We start from the raw sequence: 16,790 nt of genomic DNA on the forward strand, positions 1-16,790 counted from the left end.
TTCTTCAACTGATGGTGTAAATACTAGAAAAATCAGACACATTCTTACAGAAATTGAAATTGACGTTTAAAAAAAAAAAGAGGAGGAAAGAAATTTTGGCATTAAGACCCTTTCTGACCTGAATTTTTTTTTCCAAGTGAAAAAAAATGTTCTTTCTATTTATTTTGTCTTTAGGTCTAAAAAAGCAAGAGTATCAAGTATTTTGATGAAAAATACATTTCAGGATAGGAATTCTGACTGAATGATTCTATATGGAATCATTATATTCTGGTAGCAAATATTCAACTTCTGAGCTTATACTCTATAATCCAATATATGCATATTATTCTACTAAGTCATAAAAACCGATATTGGTAAGATTTATACATATAATACATACTATTATAATATTAAAGAAATGGAACTACGACATACAATACCAATTGGAATCATTCACCATGTAATATGGGCTACGAAAGCCAAGACAGTTAGTGATTCCAATTGGAATCACTAGGGCAGAAAGGGTTTTAATGACAGTTGTAGAAAGAATATATAGAAAGAATTTTAGTTGGGAGATGTATATCATTGCCCTGTGTGAGACCACTACCCTGCTTACAGGAGGCTGAAGTGGCTTGAAAAAGTTACATGTTTGGTCTCTAGAGCAAGGTTACCAGACTATGCACAAATAAATAAAAAATAAATATATATGAAATTGATAAAAATGTGGAAAAAAATTTCTTGGTCCACACACGATACAAATGTACTATTAGTTTACTAATTTAAAAAAAAAATTGAATCACATAAACATAATTTCTTTCATGAGTAGGTTTATTGAAGTTCATTTAAGTGATACACTGGCACCATTCAAGGAGTAGGTACTGCTCAGTGTCTTAAAAGATTTTTTAGTATGCTGTGCTTGTGGCATACTGCATATTAAAACAAAAATTAAAATAAAATAGCATACTAAAATAAGATGCTAAAAATATTTAGCAAATAATAAATGGGATAGTGTATGCCTGCATAAAATGCAGACAACAGAAAAAGCTGGGTCTTCTCTTCTTACTCCTTCCCCCGAATGATATTAGAGTATTCGAGGGGAATTTTTCCTATTTTGCTGTGCCATTTCGTCTTGTGCTAATGCTGTGGACATATCTAAGAAGAGCTCCTGATTGAGATAAGTTATTCTAGGAATAATTAATTATATATGCAAAATTGTTTGAGTAAGAGCGGCTGTAAACGTTGTGCTCTACCAGTATTATTAGTATTGGGGATTTTTCTTGCCTAAACTTAATTATGAAAATTTTATTATTAGACCTAGTAACCTGTAGAGAAAAAAAATGGCGGTAACTGTCATTCCACGATTTTAATTTAGATTTCAGTCGTTTCGTTAACTGTGAGGTCTGTTATATGTATTCCTTCGATTACATAAACGATTTGTGGATGTTTAGCGTGGATGGAAGAAGGGTGTGTGCGAAGTGTGACCTAAACGAGAAACTGATAAATGCAAATATGAAAGTGATCACAGAAAGTGTTAGTAACGAGAATGTTGTGGAAAACATGAGTGCATGTTTTGAAAGAGAAGGTTGGTGGGGAAGAGGAGGAAAAAAATGTTAAAAAATCAGTCAAAAAGAAAAACAGCGATTTTAAAACCGTAACGGATGTTAAAAGAAACGAAAGCGAGGCGAGAGTGGCAGAAGGAAATGAAATTGAGAGAACAAATGAAACTAGAAATGGTGTGACCCAGAAGTCGAAAGTGAAAAAAATTGAAAGAATGAAATGATAGTGAAAAAAGAATAAATGATGGCGAACGTTGGACGCATGTTAGACCAAAGTACGGAAACAAAAAAAGATAAATGAGAGTGAAAGTGAGAAGAATGATAGCAAAAGTTGGACGTATGTTGGACCGAAAGTACAGAAACAAAGAAGGATGCATGAGAGTGAAAGTGAGAAGGGTCGAGAGTTAGAAAGTTAGAAAGATTTAATGATAGAGAGAATGCGTCGCAAGATTCGGAAGTCAAATTGGATTGCATGAGGCAAGAAATGAAATGGATGTGGAATGAAATTAAGAAAATTCAGGTCAAAACTATTAAAATAAATCATGATGGCATGAAAGAGTTAACGAAAGATGAGTGAGTGGCGTTGTATGGTGACGTTGTATGTTTGCATGGTGGAGAGCAAGGATTATGAATGATATGCTGGCTGAAATGTCTGAGGAGATGGGAGTACAGTTTGTTGATGTGTGGAATGAGCTTGAGGGAAGAAGTGAGCTGTATGGGAGCGATGGACTGCATTTGAGCGGTTATGGTGCGAGTCGCTTGGACAGACTGCTGCTGGAAGGTAGAGAAGTGAATAGAGAGAATGAATCAGATCGAGAGGGGAGTGATGTGGAAGAGCAGGAGAGTAAGACAGGAGAGATTGAAGAAGTGGATATGAATGGGGGAGTTGAATGGTATGAGTATAGAAAATGAGAGAATGGGTGTGCAAGAGGAGCAGGGAAACGGGGAGGCTCAGGGTGGACAGGGGTACACAGCATGAGAAAGGTGGATGCTCCAAGAGGAGGTGAGAGCATGTGTAGGCAGGAAAGAAATAGGATGATCAAGAGGAAACAGTTGAAATTGAAAATGGTTCTAAAATGAAGAAACAGAAAGGGAAATTGCTCCAGTCTAGAATGGAGAGATCACATTGAGTGAGTGGTATCAGTGGAACTAGCTGTAGATCCAGAAATGAGCTGTTGTGTTTGTATACCAATGCTAGAAATATAAGAAACAAGGCAGATGAAATGGTTGCACTAATTGCATCTGTTCACCCAAAGATTGTCGGAATAAGTGAGACATGGTTGGAAAAGGATGACATCCTGACAGGAATAGAGATGGAAGGGTATGATTTGTTTCGTGAGGATAGAAGGGGTAATAAGGGAGGTGGAGTGCCATTGATGGTAGAGAAAGAGTTATATCCATACAAAGTACAAGACGGAAATAGCGCCAGTGGTTTTGAGGCAGTATGGTGTGAGATAGAGGTGAATGGAATCAAATACTTGGTGGGATGTTGTTATAGACCAGGTAATGTGGATGATGGTGATAGTGAAATGTATAGTCAAATTAGCCAAGCAAATAAGAAAAGGGTGATCATTACGGGTGATTTTAATTATGGCAATATAGACTGGAATGATGAGATAGCAACTGTAAGTAAAGAAAATGAGATTCTTAAGTTTTTGAGGGATAACTACCCTCAGACAGTATGTAATAGAGGGAACACAAGGCTTGAGGGTCTTGGATTTGGTCATCCCATCAGAGGATATAATCATAAATGAGGTGTCATATCATCCACCAATTGGTGAGAGTGATCGTGATGTGATTACCTGGGTGGTTGTCAGCAGTGCGAGGACCCCTGTGAGAAAAGGGCATATGTTGAACTACAAGGGGGGGGGTTGATTATGAAGAGCTCAGGAGACAGCTTGCAGGTGTAGCATGGAATGAGGAGTTAGCTGGAAAAGAGATTAATGCAGCTTGGGGGATTTTCAAAAACTATTCAGTAGATGCAATGTCTAAATGTATTCCATGCAATACAGAGAAAAAGGGCATTGTGGAGGCAGCATAAGAGAAGTGGAAGTAACCAATTTCATGAGGTCTACAAAGACCAGGCAAGGAGGGTGACTTGGTTGGTGAGAGTAGCTAAAGAGAGGTATGAACAGCAGTTAGCTAATAAAGCCAAAAAGAATCCTAAGGAGTTCTTTCGATATGTAGCCAGCAAAAGAAAGAATGATTATGGAAGGATGACATTGATTGGAGAAAATGGTATAAAGACAGCTGTAGCAGAATATTAACTTAATGAGCAGTTCATAAAGATCTTTCAATCTTGTGAATGTCACTTCATGGAGAGATTGAGAGCAGTTGTTGATGGGGAGGAGAGACTGACTGTAAGTGAGCAAGAGGTGTTTGGGGAGTTGAGTAAACTAGATGTAAATAAGGCTGTGAGACTTGATAATATATCACCGCATATTCTGAAGGAAAGTGCCAGAGAGTTGACACCTGCCTTGACATATTTTTTTAATATGAGTCTTGCACTTGGTCAAGTTCCTAAGGAGTGGAAGGAAGGCAAGATTGTGCCACTTCATAAAGGAGGTGATCGAACTCAAGCATCAAACTATAGGCCTATCTGTGTGTCAGGTGTTGTGGTTAAGTTGTTGAAGAAGCTTGTGAGAACTAGGATCCAGAGTTGGGTAGACAACAATGGTATAATCTTTGATGGACAGCATGGATTTGTTAAAGGGAGGTCATGTTTTAGTAATCTACTTACTTATTACAATAAAGTGACTTCTTCCTTGGACAGAGGAAAAGGATACACAGTAATATACTTGGATTTTGCAAAAGCTTTTGATAGAGCACCTCATGATAAGTTAACAGTCAAACTAGAGCAGATGGGGTTGGATATTAGATTAGTGCAATTGATTGGAGACTGGCTATCTGATAGGTATCAACAAGTTGTGTATGGGGGTGCAATATCCAGGAAAAGAAAAGTCACTAGTGGAGTGCCTCAGGGGTCTGTTTTAGGGCCATAACTATTTAACTTGTATATTAATGATATGGGCGAAGATTTGGATGGAGATATTCAGTTGTCTGTAGATGTTGGGAAGAACCATAAAGAGTAGCGAAGATGTTGTATCCTTGCAAGAAGACTGGAATAAATTGAGTGATTGGGCACGGAAATGGGGATGTGAATTCAATGTTGCAAAATGTAAGGTTTTAAAATTTGGAAAACAAAGATGGGATGCAGAATTTATGCTTGGTGAGAATATATTGTTGGAGGTAGAGGAAATAAGAGATCTGGGGGTGATAGTGGATAAGGATTCAAAATTTAGGGGACACATTGCCAAAATTGTGAAGACATCATAAACGCTTCTGGAAATGATGCGGAGGGCACTCACGTGTAGAAACAGGGAGATTCTTGTTCCATTGTATAAGGCTTTGATTAGGCCACACATGGACTATTGTGCCCAGATTTGGTCACCGGGTTTTCAGAATGATGAAGAGATGTTGGAAAGAGTCCAAAGGCGACTGACTAAGGTAGTTTCTGACCTCTGGAATGTTGAGTATGAGGAAAGACTGAGAAGATGTAATTTGCAGAGTCATTTGGAGAGGAGAAAAAGGGGAGATATGATGTAGACCTACAAGTTGGTAAGGGGTTGTTATAAGATCAATGGTGGAGAAGTTCTACAGAGAATAGTGGAAGATCAGGGGAAAACCAGAGGTCATCCCTGGTAACTGTATAAAGAGGGTGTGAGTAGGGGAGTGTGAGGCAGGTTTCTTTCATGCAGAGTTATGAATGATTGGAATACCTTGCCTGAGAATGTGGTGTGGTGTCTGTAAAGAGTTTGAATGTGTTTAAAACACGGTATGATGAGCTGTGTTTGTGATAAATGGACCTCCCGGATGAGTCTTTGACTCCATGAGGTCTTGGGGTAATAATAATAATAATAATATTGATATCAGTATCTCTGGCTAAAGTAGCAGCAGCAGTAGTGGTTTATCAGAAATGACTGAGTGCAGGCAGAGAGAGATATCAGTAGTGTGAGAAAAGGAGAGGAAGGCAAGAGTGATTTGAAGATGGATATAACATTAGGAAGTATAACTGGGGATTTAGTAGATTTGTAAGATAGTGTGAAATGTGTAGATGAATTTTCAACAGCAACACTAAGCTGCTAGGAGAGAGAATGATCTGAAGCAATCAACAGTAAAAGCAAGATAGTTGTGAGAATGAGAAAGTGGGAATGGAAGAACTAGACAGGAAATGATGGGAAATTGGAATCTAGAGAGTGCAAGAGTATATATATATATATAGAGAGAGAGATGAGTGTAAAGTAGGTAAGTGAGAGAAAAAAGAGGCAGAGTAGTTGAGAAGAGTGAGAAATTCAGGTGAAAAAGCAATGAACACATCTGGGAGAAGTGTGATGTGTACCAATTAACAATTCGTGGTGTGCAGAGCAGAATGCTACAGAAATGTTTGCCTAGAGGAACAACAGAGTGTTTGTGACTATAATAATTAGGCAAAGTGAGAATGTGGGTCAGATGATAGCAATGGTTGATACAAATGATCTAGGTGGTAGCAAGGCGAGAGATCTGAAGTAAATATTATTCATCGTGCAGTAGAAAAGTGGAGAGGGGTAATAGCAAATATATTGCCCAGATATGATAATGTGGAGTCGAGGAGAAGAGTAACAATAATGAAAACCATAATCACAAGCATGTGTAGAAAGAGATGCTTAGATGAGAACATACCTTGTGCATCCTCTCATCCAACACACCTTTAATATTTGAGTCACCATAGTACGCCACTTGCGAGTCTTTTTTACCTCTTTTATATAAACGTAATTTGGTTTAATCATTTTCACTCTCCCATATATTTCCCGAATTTTCTTAACTTCATTTTGCATCCATTTCATCTCTTGCGTCATCCAAATCAACTCAACTTTTGAATCTTGCATCACATTCTCTCTGTCATTCAATCTTTCTAATTTTCGAACTCTCGAATCCTGCTTCACACTTTCATTAATCCTTTCGAGTTTACATACTTTAGATCCTTACATCAAACTTTTGCTGTCATTCATTCTTTCGATTTTTCCAGCTTTTGAACCTTGCATCACACTATTTCCAGTTTCATTCATTCCCTCAATTTCATTGCCTTCTGCAACATTCACTTCAATTTCATCCTTTTTACCATCCATTATGGTTTTCAAATCACTCGTTTTCTTTTTCAATGATTTTTTAACAATTTTTCGCTGTTCTTTCACACTATCCTTCTCTTTCAGACAAACACTCATTTTCCTCATGGCATTCCTGCTACTAACACTTTCTGTCATCAACATATTAGCACTCATCAAATCTTCATTCAGCTCACACTTCGCACATACCCTCCTTCCATCTGCCCTAAATATCCACAATTCATCAATGTAATCAAACGAGTACACATAGCACACCTTGCACTTCACAAAACGACTGAAGTCTAAGTTAAAATCCTGCAATGACAGAGCCGCCACCATCTTTCCTTTGCCAGTTACTACTCTAAAATCTAATATCAATGATGAATATCATTCTAATATCATTTATGAATATCATTCAATGTCCTGCGATTTGTAAGAAATGTGCAGCTTCATGATAAGCTGGTATCTCTAAGATCAAACTTTTTCTATGCAAAAAAGCCTGCAAAATTATGCAAATACCATCATCCACTATAATCCATTAATCCACCTAGCATCAGACTAGAATGAGCATGACTACATGAAATATAAATGTCCCAAAACCATATTGAACATGAATTTTTTTTCTTTTTTAATTCTCTGCCAGAAGTCCAAAGTGGATGAAACAGGGGGTGCTAGAAGAGGAGAGAATGGAAACAGTAGAAGAGAGAGGTATGAGAATGAAAGAAGAGGAGAGAATGGAAACAATAGGGGCAAGGGAATGGTAAGAGGTATAATGTATGGCGACTCAATGATCCGTGGTGTTCAAGATAGGATGCGTGAGGAGTGTTTGCCAGGAGGAACAATAGAAAGGGTGGCCATGGCAATTAAGAGAGGTGAAAGGGTGGATGAGATGATTGTGATGGTAGGAACGAATGACTTGAGTGGTAATGTAAGTCGGGCAGAAAGAGATATGAGATTTTTGCTTGAGACTGTACGGAAGAAGACAGAGAGAGGAAAAATAGTGTGCATGTTGCCTAGGTATGATAATGATGAGCTGAGCAGAAGAGCGGTGATATTGAATGGCATAATAGCGAGAATGTGTGACAAGAGAGGACTGGTATATGTGGATGCTTGGAGTGCATTTGAGGAAAGAGAGGAGTTGTATGCGAGAGACCGTTTACATTTGAATGAGGAAGGACGTAGGCATCTGGAGAGATTGCTGTTCTGAACGAGTCAGTGTGTCCCAGGGAGGATGATAGCAGGGGTGGCCTCTTGTGGGAATGGATACTTGGGAGAAGGGAGACAATGTCAGGTAACACTGAGCCCAGTGGAGTCTAGAAGGGATAATGCTGGGTATAGAAACAATGGCATTTATATGCTGTATACTAATGCCAGGAGTATCCGGAATAAGGGAGAGGAATTGGTGGCGGTAGCATCAGCCTGGCTAAAAATTATTGCAATCACTGAGACGTGGTTGACAGAAGTGGATATAACAACAGGAATAGAAGTCGCTGGGTATAGCATTTTTCGTCAGGATAGGAGGGGGAAGCGTGGTGCTGGGGTGCTGCTTATGATAAGTGATGACCTATGTCCTCTAAGAGTGGAGAATTTGGAAGGAAGTGAGACAAATGATTTTGAGAACGTATGGTGCGAGGTAGAGGTAGGCAAGACAGGATATTTAGTGGGGTGTTGCTACAGACCCAGGAGCACAGAGGATGGGGACCAGGAGATGTTTAGACAGCTAAGTTTGGCAAGTGCAAGAAGAATGATTGTTATGGGAGATTTTAACTTCAGTAGTATAAATTGGAGAGAGGAAGATGCATGTAGCAATAGGGGAATGGAATTTCTAGAATTCTTAAGGGCCAAATGTCTTAGGCAACATGTAACAGAGGGAACAAGAGGTTCAAAAATTTTGGATTTGGTTATAGCATCAAAAGAGTTGATAATAACTGAGTTGACATCTCTCCCACCAGTTGGAGAGAGTGACCATATGGTGTTGACTTGGAAAATGAATAGACATGTAGGAGTATCAAAGAGATGGGAACTTATGTGGAATTATAAGGCAGGTGATAATAATAGTCTTAGACGTCAACTTCGGGAAGTTTCATGGAGGGAGGAATTGGAAGGCCGGGATATCACCAGTGCATGGGAAATTGTGAAAGAATATTTGTTATCAGCAATGGTAAGTTGTATACCACGAGCGAAGAAGAGGATGCAATTTGGAGTAAAGTGGATGACAAACAATATTAAACAGGAATTGCATGTGAAAAAGAGGCTATGGAAGAGATATAAGGAGACAGGTGAAGAGATGCATGAGGAATATAAGACACAGGCCAGAAGAGTGACTAGTGTGGTAAGGAAAGCGAAATTGGAATATGAGAGGAGATTGGCCCTAAGATCCAAAGAAAATCCTAGGGAATTTTTTAGCTATGTGGCCAGTAGGAGGAGAAATGACTGTGGAAGAATGATATTGTGGGATAAAAATGGGAATAGAGTGACTGATGCAGAGGACATAGTGGAATTGTTCAATGAACACTTTATTGGAGTATTTCATCCTAGAGGAGTCAGTTTTAATGCTAGAGGGATAGGACTGGTACGAGATCTGGAGGTACAGGAGGAGAGTGTGTTTCAGATACTGAGTACTCTGGATGTAAAGCTGTGGGACTGGATGGTATTTCACCACTAGTTTTGAGAGAATGTGCTAGGGAATTGACAGTACCTTTAACGTGGCTTTTCAATGAAAGTCTGGCTTTGGCAAAGGTGCCCAGGGAATGGAAGGAAGGTAAGATAGTGCCATTGCATAAGGGTGGTAACAGACTGGAAGTGTCTAATTATAGGCCAGTCTGTGTGTCATCAGTAGTTGTTAAGATCTTGGAGAAAGTAGTGAGGGACCGTGTACAGCATTGGGCAGATGAGGGTAATGTTATCTGTGAGAATCAACATGGATTTGTGAAAGGACGCTCTTGTTTTAGCAATATGCTAGCCTTTTATAATAAAGTTACAAGAACATTAGATGAGGGAAAGGCATATACTGCAATTTTCTTAGACTTGGCGAAGGCATTTGACAGGGTGCCACATGATAAGCTGATATTTAAATTGCAGCACATGGGTCGTCTGGATGTCAGATTGGTCAACTGGATTCAGGATTGGCTGTCTGATAGGTATCAGAGAGTTGTGTATGGTGGAGCAGTTTCCAGGAGGCAGAGGGTTACAAGTGGGGGTCCCACAGGGCTCAGTACTAGGACCTATATTGTTTAACCTTTATATCAATGACATAGCCAGTGGATTGCAGGGGGATATTCAGTTGTTTGCGAATGATGCGAAGCTGGGAAGGATTATTAGTAATAGTGCAGATGTGGTAGCCCTGCAAGAGGATTTAAATAAGCTAGATAGATGGGCAAATGAATGGGGGTCAGTTTAATGCAGCAAAATGTAAGGTCTTGAGGTTTGGGAAACATCGATGGGATGCTGCATACTCTATGGGAGGAGTTATACTGGAGGAAGTAGGGGAGACAAGAGATCTGGGGTTGATGATTGATAGAAACCTGAAGTTTAGGGGACATATTGCAAAGGTGGTGAAGGTAACACGAAGGATTGCTGCTATTATGAGAAGGACACTGACCTGCAGAGATAAGAGGGTTATCATTCCGTTGTATAAGTCTCTGATCAGACCACACTTGGACTATTGTTCTCAGATTTGGTCCCCAGGATTTGAAGGGGATAAATTAACTGTGGAAAGGATACAAAGACGGATGACAAAGATGGTTTCAGGACTGTACAGGGATAGTTATGAGGATCGGCTGAGAGAATGTGGACTGCAGAGTTTGGTGGATAGAAGAAGGAGAGATGATATGATTGAGACTTTTAAACTGTTGAGAGGTGGTTACAGGGTTGACACTGGGGAGTTCTTTCGCTTGGTTGATCAGCGGGAAGGAGTGATGACAAGAGGCCATCCCTGGAAGTTACGAAAGGAAACTGTGAGCAAGAGGGTAAGGAGTGGTTTCTTTGTGTGGAGGGTGGATGAGCCGTGGAATGCATTGCCTGATGGAGTGTTGGGAGCGAGAATGGTCAGTGAGTTTAAAGAGTGGTATGATAGACTTTGTGTTTCTCAGGGGGGGGACCTCCCCTCGATGAGTCTTGACAGACTTTATGTCTTAGGAAGGACCTCCCTCGATGAGTCTTTTGACTCCTTGGAGGCCTGAATAATAATAAAATAATAATAATAATATCCCCCTAGAATAATTATCAGTTACCTTGGAATCTGTAATAAAGTGATCTGATTACCTGATAGAAATATTGTGAATATGTGATTCACTGTGATTCAGTGTGATCTTCGAAGACTTTGAATTTGAGACATCTCTGCAGTAACTGCCTTTTTTCTTACTAGAATTACTCTATTTCTGTTTTCTTTCCTTGTTTATTACATAAGGTAATTCTATTACTGAATGTAATAAAGAATGAAATAAAAGAGGACAAGAGTCCATCCTTTTAAGTTATGAAAGGAAGCTGTGAGCAAGAGGATGAAGTGTAGTTTCTTCATTGAGGGTGATTGAAAACCATGGAATGCATTGCCTAATAGAATGGTGAGAGCATGAATGGTCAATGAGTTCAAGGAGTGGTGGTAAAATCCATAACTACATTGCCAGTTCCAAACAGGTGATTCTAGTAGAAAAGCCTAGAGTTTGAACAAGCATTTGCACAGCTCAGATGAATGAAGTTTCTATGAATTCTTGCAAACAAAATGGTTCAACCAATGACAGGTTGAGCTTCAGAGACCAATAGCCACCACAGACATTGGCAACAGACAAGACTTCAAGACCCACAATATGACTTAGATTTAACCCAGGAAACAGATGAGGGGAAAAAAAGGGGGTTCCTCGGCAATTTATTGGGTGAGTTAGTCATCAAGAAAAAATTACATAAGTAACCAATATCTAGTGAAACTGCAACCCTAACTGAAACAGAAACAAACTGCTATAAGGAAACAGCTCCTCCACTTATCCTGAAAGTGAGGGATAAATCGATAGCAGTGGTCTAAGTCCTCAAAATCTGTAAAATAAATTTTACAAAAGCCAGGCATGACAATGGTCAATAACAGTTGGACAATGCCACTGTCATCAAAAATTTTGCCACTCACAATATCACTGCATGGCTGTGTTCCAGTGCATTCAAATGCATAGAAATCCACACAATGGCTTCCTGCAAAAAATCAAAAATAGAGCCAACTAAATGTGACAACTGCTGCAGACCATATCCTGCCAACTACAGAGGCTGCAAGCAATACTTGGCCACCGAAAACCAATGGAAAAAAACCAAAGAGACACCACAAGGACATTCACAGTAAATATTGATACCCCCCCCACACACAATGGTACAACAAACTACATGCATCAAAAGTGGAGGTAGTGTCATCAAAACCATTAGAATAGACAAATCCAAGAATGCAACTGAATCTAGCAAAGCTGCAAATCTTAGCAGCCACTTTGGGCGAAATGGTAAATGAGTTCAGCACAGCACACTACAAACAAATTTGTGAAACATGCATAAACAATCCTTACTGTTAATTGATGGTTAAAAAATGTATAAGGCTAAACTCTCTACAGACTACATTTCTGGAGCATCAACAGTCTAGAAAATTGTTGGCTGCTGATGTTCAAACTATAAGAATAAACAAACTGCAAGAACTTATGACATGTTACAGTACTAAGGTAACATTTGTAAACAAAAACCCACCTCCAGCCAGTCAACAACCAAAAGGAACTATGTTGTATATCATAATGACACACCCAATGCTAGGAGGGCAACATGGCCATCTTTGTCAAGCATAATATAGAATACAATGAAATTGTAAATTGTGTGCCACTTCCAACATAGAAATCATTGGGATCAAAATCCAAACTGGAAATGCAGGCCCCATGAAAATATACTTCATATAAAACTCTCCAAACAAACAGTTACTGAAAATAGATTCAAGTGAAATTCTAGACACAAATCAAGTATGACTAGCAGTAGGAGACCCCAAATGCTAAGCACACAGCCTGGAACTACAGAACTACAAACAAAATTGTAGAACCTGCAATGATGTTGCTTCTACCAGGACTTCTAGAACCATGCACCACAATTCAGCAGGGCTTCTCGATGTCCCTTACTTAGCAGCCCTACAAAATATCATGCACCACTACTGAATAAGTGTGATTGGTGAGCTCAGCTTTAACCACAAACCTATTCTACTCCAACTGAGCTCACAACCAAAGAGAGACCAAAGAGGGCCACAAATAGCCCAGATAGGCTCCCAAAATTAATGACTGAACAAAAATTAATGACTGCTCTGCAAGCTGATAATCTCCTAATGGTACAACAAACTAACAAGTACACACCTAAGAAGTAGAGGTGGTGTCATCAAAACCACTAGTAAAGACAAACTCCAGCAAGCACTAAACCAAATCCAACAAAGCTGCAATCTTAGCAGCCACTTGGAATGAAACATTAAATAAGTTTGCATGGCAAATCTCCAAATAGAACTTTACAAACAAGTTTGTCAGTTCCAACCAGTGACTCAAAGGGGAAAAAAAATCAGAGATGCAATTAGAAGCTTGGAAAAGCAGATAACAAACTACATTAACAATCATCAGACATGTGCCATGCCCAAACTCTGATTGACTTCCAGGTGAGATTAAAAATCTCATCAGTGAAAAGAACAGAGCCAGGTGCACAGAATACTATTCACAGAACACGAAAACTACTCAAGAGGGCTACAAAAAGGCAGTTTCGTATGCACTTAAAAAATGATTAAAATCAATAATGGGAGAAAAAACTTCAGCCCTTAAACCCAAAACCAGATTCTCTGAAAAATGACCAAACCTTTATACACAGATTGTACACTCCCCTCTTACCAATCCATGGTAAACATGAAATTTACCAAGATGCATACAAAGTTGAACTTTTGCTGACAGCCTAGAGAAGCAGGGTAGTCTCTTGATGAGTCTTTGGACTCCTTGGAGGTGTCACATAATATTAATAATATTAATAATAATAATAGTTCAAACAACAACCACGCAGATCTCCTCTTTATCAGTAAAGTATATGCACCTGGCTACATTGTACACTAAAATGCACAGACCACAAAAACTCCATTCAATTGACATTTCTTGCTGAGGTACATGAAACACTCACCAAGCTTAATAACAGGAAAGCACCAGACGCAGATGGGATTTCAAACAAAATCATCAAATAAATGCATGCAGCATAAAGCCATAATGCACAATGTTGCTATTATAAAAGCAATATTAAGATATCACTACTTCTTAACATGATGGAAAGTAGCTGACAAAATACTAATCTCCAAACCAGAAAAAAAGCAGCACAATTCCTCCAAAACTATCACCTAGTCAAACAGCCTGTGTCTAGGAGAAATAGTTGAGAGGGTAATCCTAATAAGACTGGAGGAAGCAACTAAAGAATTAAATCTCATCCCCAATTAACAATCTGGATTCCAGGAGAATCATTCCACTGAACAAGTTCTCAGCATAGTGGAAAACATAGGGGTAGGGTACATCAGGAAGCAGCATGAAGAGGTGATCTTCCTGGATGTTGCCCAAGCATTTAGCATTATATAGTACAATGGGGCTTCTTTTCAAACTCCTGGAAGCTAAATTTCCCACAAAGACTGGTTAATCTTACCAAATTCTGCCTCAGTGGCTGCAAACTCTGAGTAAAGCTGCAGGAAATCAGATTGTTTGAATTTAAAATCACAGCAGCTATCCCACAGAGCTCACTAGTATCATCTCTGCTCTTCGTCATCTATGTGGCTGATATCTCATGTGCAGTTGTTTCCACAATAGTCCTATATGTAGATGATATTGCAATAATGATAAACTCCCTACAACCAAAATGAGCAACTAAAATACTGCAAAATACAACCTGAAAATTAGAATAATGTTTCAAAAAATGGTGAGATGATATTAACACAGACAAGAGCATTCACAGAAGACAAATATCGCTAAATGGCAAAGTGGTCATGTTTAGCACTCCTTCTCCATGGCAACCAGTAGCCAAATATTTAGCACTAGAATTAGATAATGAACTTTACTTCATGAATCATGCTCAAAAATAAAGCAACAGAACAGCTTTTCTTGTTATTCAACTAATGTAGCTAGCAAGCACAGAACTAAAACTAATCTACACAAAATGCTGATCAGGCCAATCCTAATAAATGGCTCACCTGCCTGGAATCACATGGAAGATTCAAATTAACAAATTACAGATGATCCAAAACAAGTGTTTAAAAACAGTGTTCGATTTACTATGGTTCATAAGAAATGTAAAGCTTCACTGAGAAGCTTTACATTTCTTCACTGAGAAGCTCGTGTCTCTGACATCAAAACTATTCTATATGATGGGGCTACAAAATTCTCTGCAAATATGGCCATTCAATCTAACCCATTAATCTACCATACAGGGAGAACGATCACACAAAACACAAACCAAACTAAACAGGAAAGTTTTTTAAAACTCACTACAAAAGGTCTAAAATGGACAAACCAAAGGCCCAATAATATCCAATAAGTCAGTGTCCTCTGCAACAGCCCCAGAATTTGTTGTGTTTTCCTTAAAATTTTGGCAATGTGTTTTAAATTTCAAATTCTGTTTCAGAGCCACCATCATCCCAAGATCTCTTATTTCCTCCACTTCCAACAATATATCCCCACCAAGAATAAACTATACATTTCATCTTTGTTTTCCAAATCTTAAAACCTTCCATTTCACAACATTCAATTGGCATCCCCACTCCTCTGATTTACTTAGTGTGTTTGAGTCTTCTTGTAAAGCCACAACATCTGCTCTACTCCTCATAATTCATCTTAGCTTTGCATCATCTGCAAACAATTGAATATCCCCATTCAAATCTTCCACCATATCATTAACACACAGGTTAAACAGCAATGGCCCTAAAACAGACCTCTCAGGTACACCCCCAGTGACTTTCCTCTTCTGGGATATTGCCTTCCATAGACAACTTGTTGATGCCTATCAGACAGCCAATCTCTAATCCAATGCACCAGTCTAATATCCAGCCCCATCCACTCTAGTTTGAATATCATATTATCATGCAGTAACCCATTCAAAAGCCTTTGCAAAGTCCAAGTATACTACTGTGTATCCATCTCCCGCATCCTTTTCATTAAATCCTCTGTAGCAGTTGTCTTTATACCAATTTCTAAAATCAATGCCATCCAACCATAATCATCATCATTATTATTATTATGATTTGACACCTCCAGGGAGTCCAAAGACTCATCGAGGGAGGACACCTGCTCTACAACTCTGTCTCCACCAACTGACCGCAACTACACCAATACCATCTACCACCGACCACCACCACTACTATTTCCACAGATAATCACAAATATCCATGCCCACGGTGGGATTCGAACCCACAGCCATTTGGCTGGAGAGCAGATACGCTAACGACTCAGCCAGTCAGGCTGGTCATGTTATTTTGCTGGCTACATATCGAAAGAACTTCCTGGGATTTTTTTGGCTTTATTAGCTAACTGCTGCTCATACTGAACGTTTGCTACCCTTACCAACTGAGTCACCCTGCTTGCCTGTTCTTTATTTTCCTCATGAAACTGATTACTACTACTCCTTTTACATTGCCTTCATAATGCCTTTCTTCTCTGTATTGCATGCTTAATCTCTTCATTTATCCATTTCACAACTAGCTTATTTAATCTTCTGATCTTTGGAATACATTCAGACATTGCTTCTACTAGATAGTTCTTGAATATCACTTAAAGATTATACTTTACAAGAAATAATAATTTCCTCTTCTTCATCATCATTTGAATAAATTGAGTGATTGGGGATATGAGTTCAATGTTACAAAATTTTATTATTATTATTATTCAGGCCTCCATGGAGTCAAAAGACTAATCGTGGGAGATCCTTCCTAAGAACCACAAAGTCTCTGAAGACTCATCATGGGAGGCCCCTCCTAGGAAACACAAAGTCTATCATACTGCTCCTTAAACTCATTGACCGTTCTCGCTCTCACCACCCTATCAGGCAATGCATTTCATGGTTCAACCACCCTCCATGCAAAGAAACCACTCCTCACTCTCTTGCTCACAGT

General features: G+C 39.0%; 1 protein-coding gene across 1 annotated transcript in view; it reads right to left on the reverse strand.

The window, feature by feature from the left end:
- LOC150096673 (twitchin-like) overlaps window positions 1–16,790 on the reverse strand; it is a 2,440,784-nt gene that overhangs the window by 1,548,084 nt on the left and 875,910 nt on the right. The gene's annotated exons all lie outside the window — the stretch shown is intronic.

This window comes from Typopeltis vanoorti, chromosome 18, assembly GCF_054136105.1.
Source record: "Typopeltis vanoorti isolate ZY-2024b chromosome 18, IOZ_Tvanoo_1.0, whole genome shotgun sequence".
Lineage (NCBI taxonomy): Eukaryota > Metazoa > Arthropoda > Arachnida > Uropygi > Thelyphonidae > Typopeltis > Typopeltis vanoorti.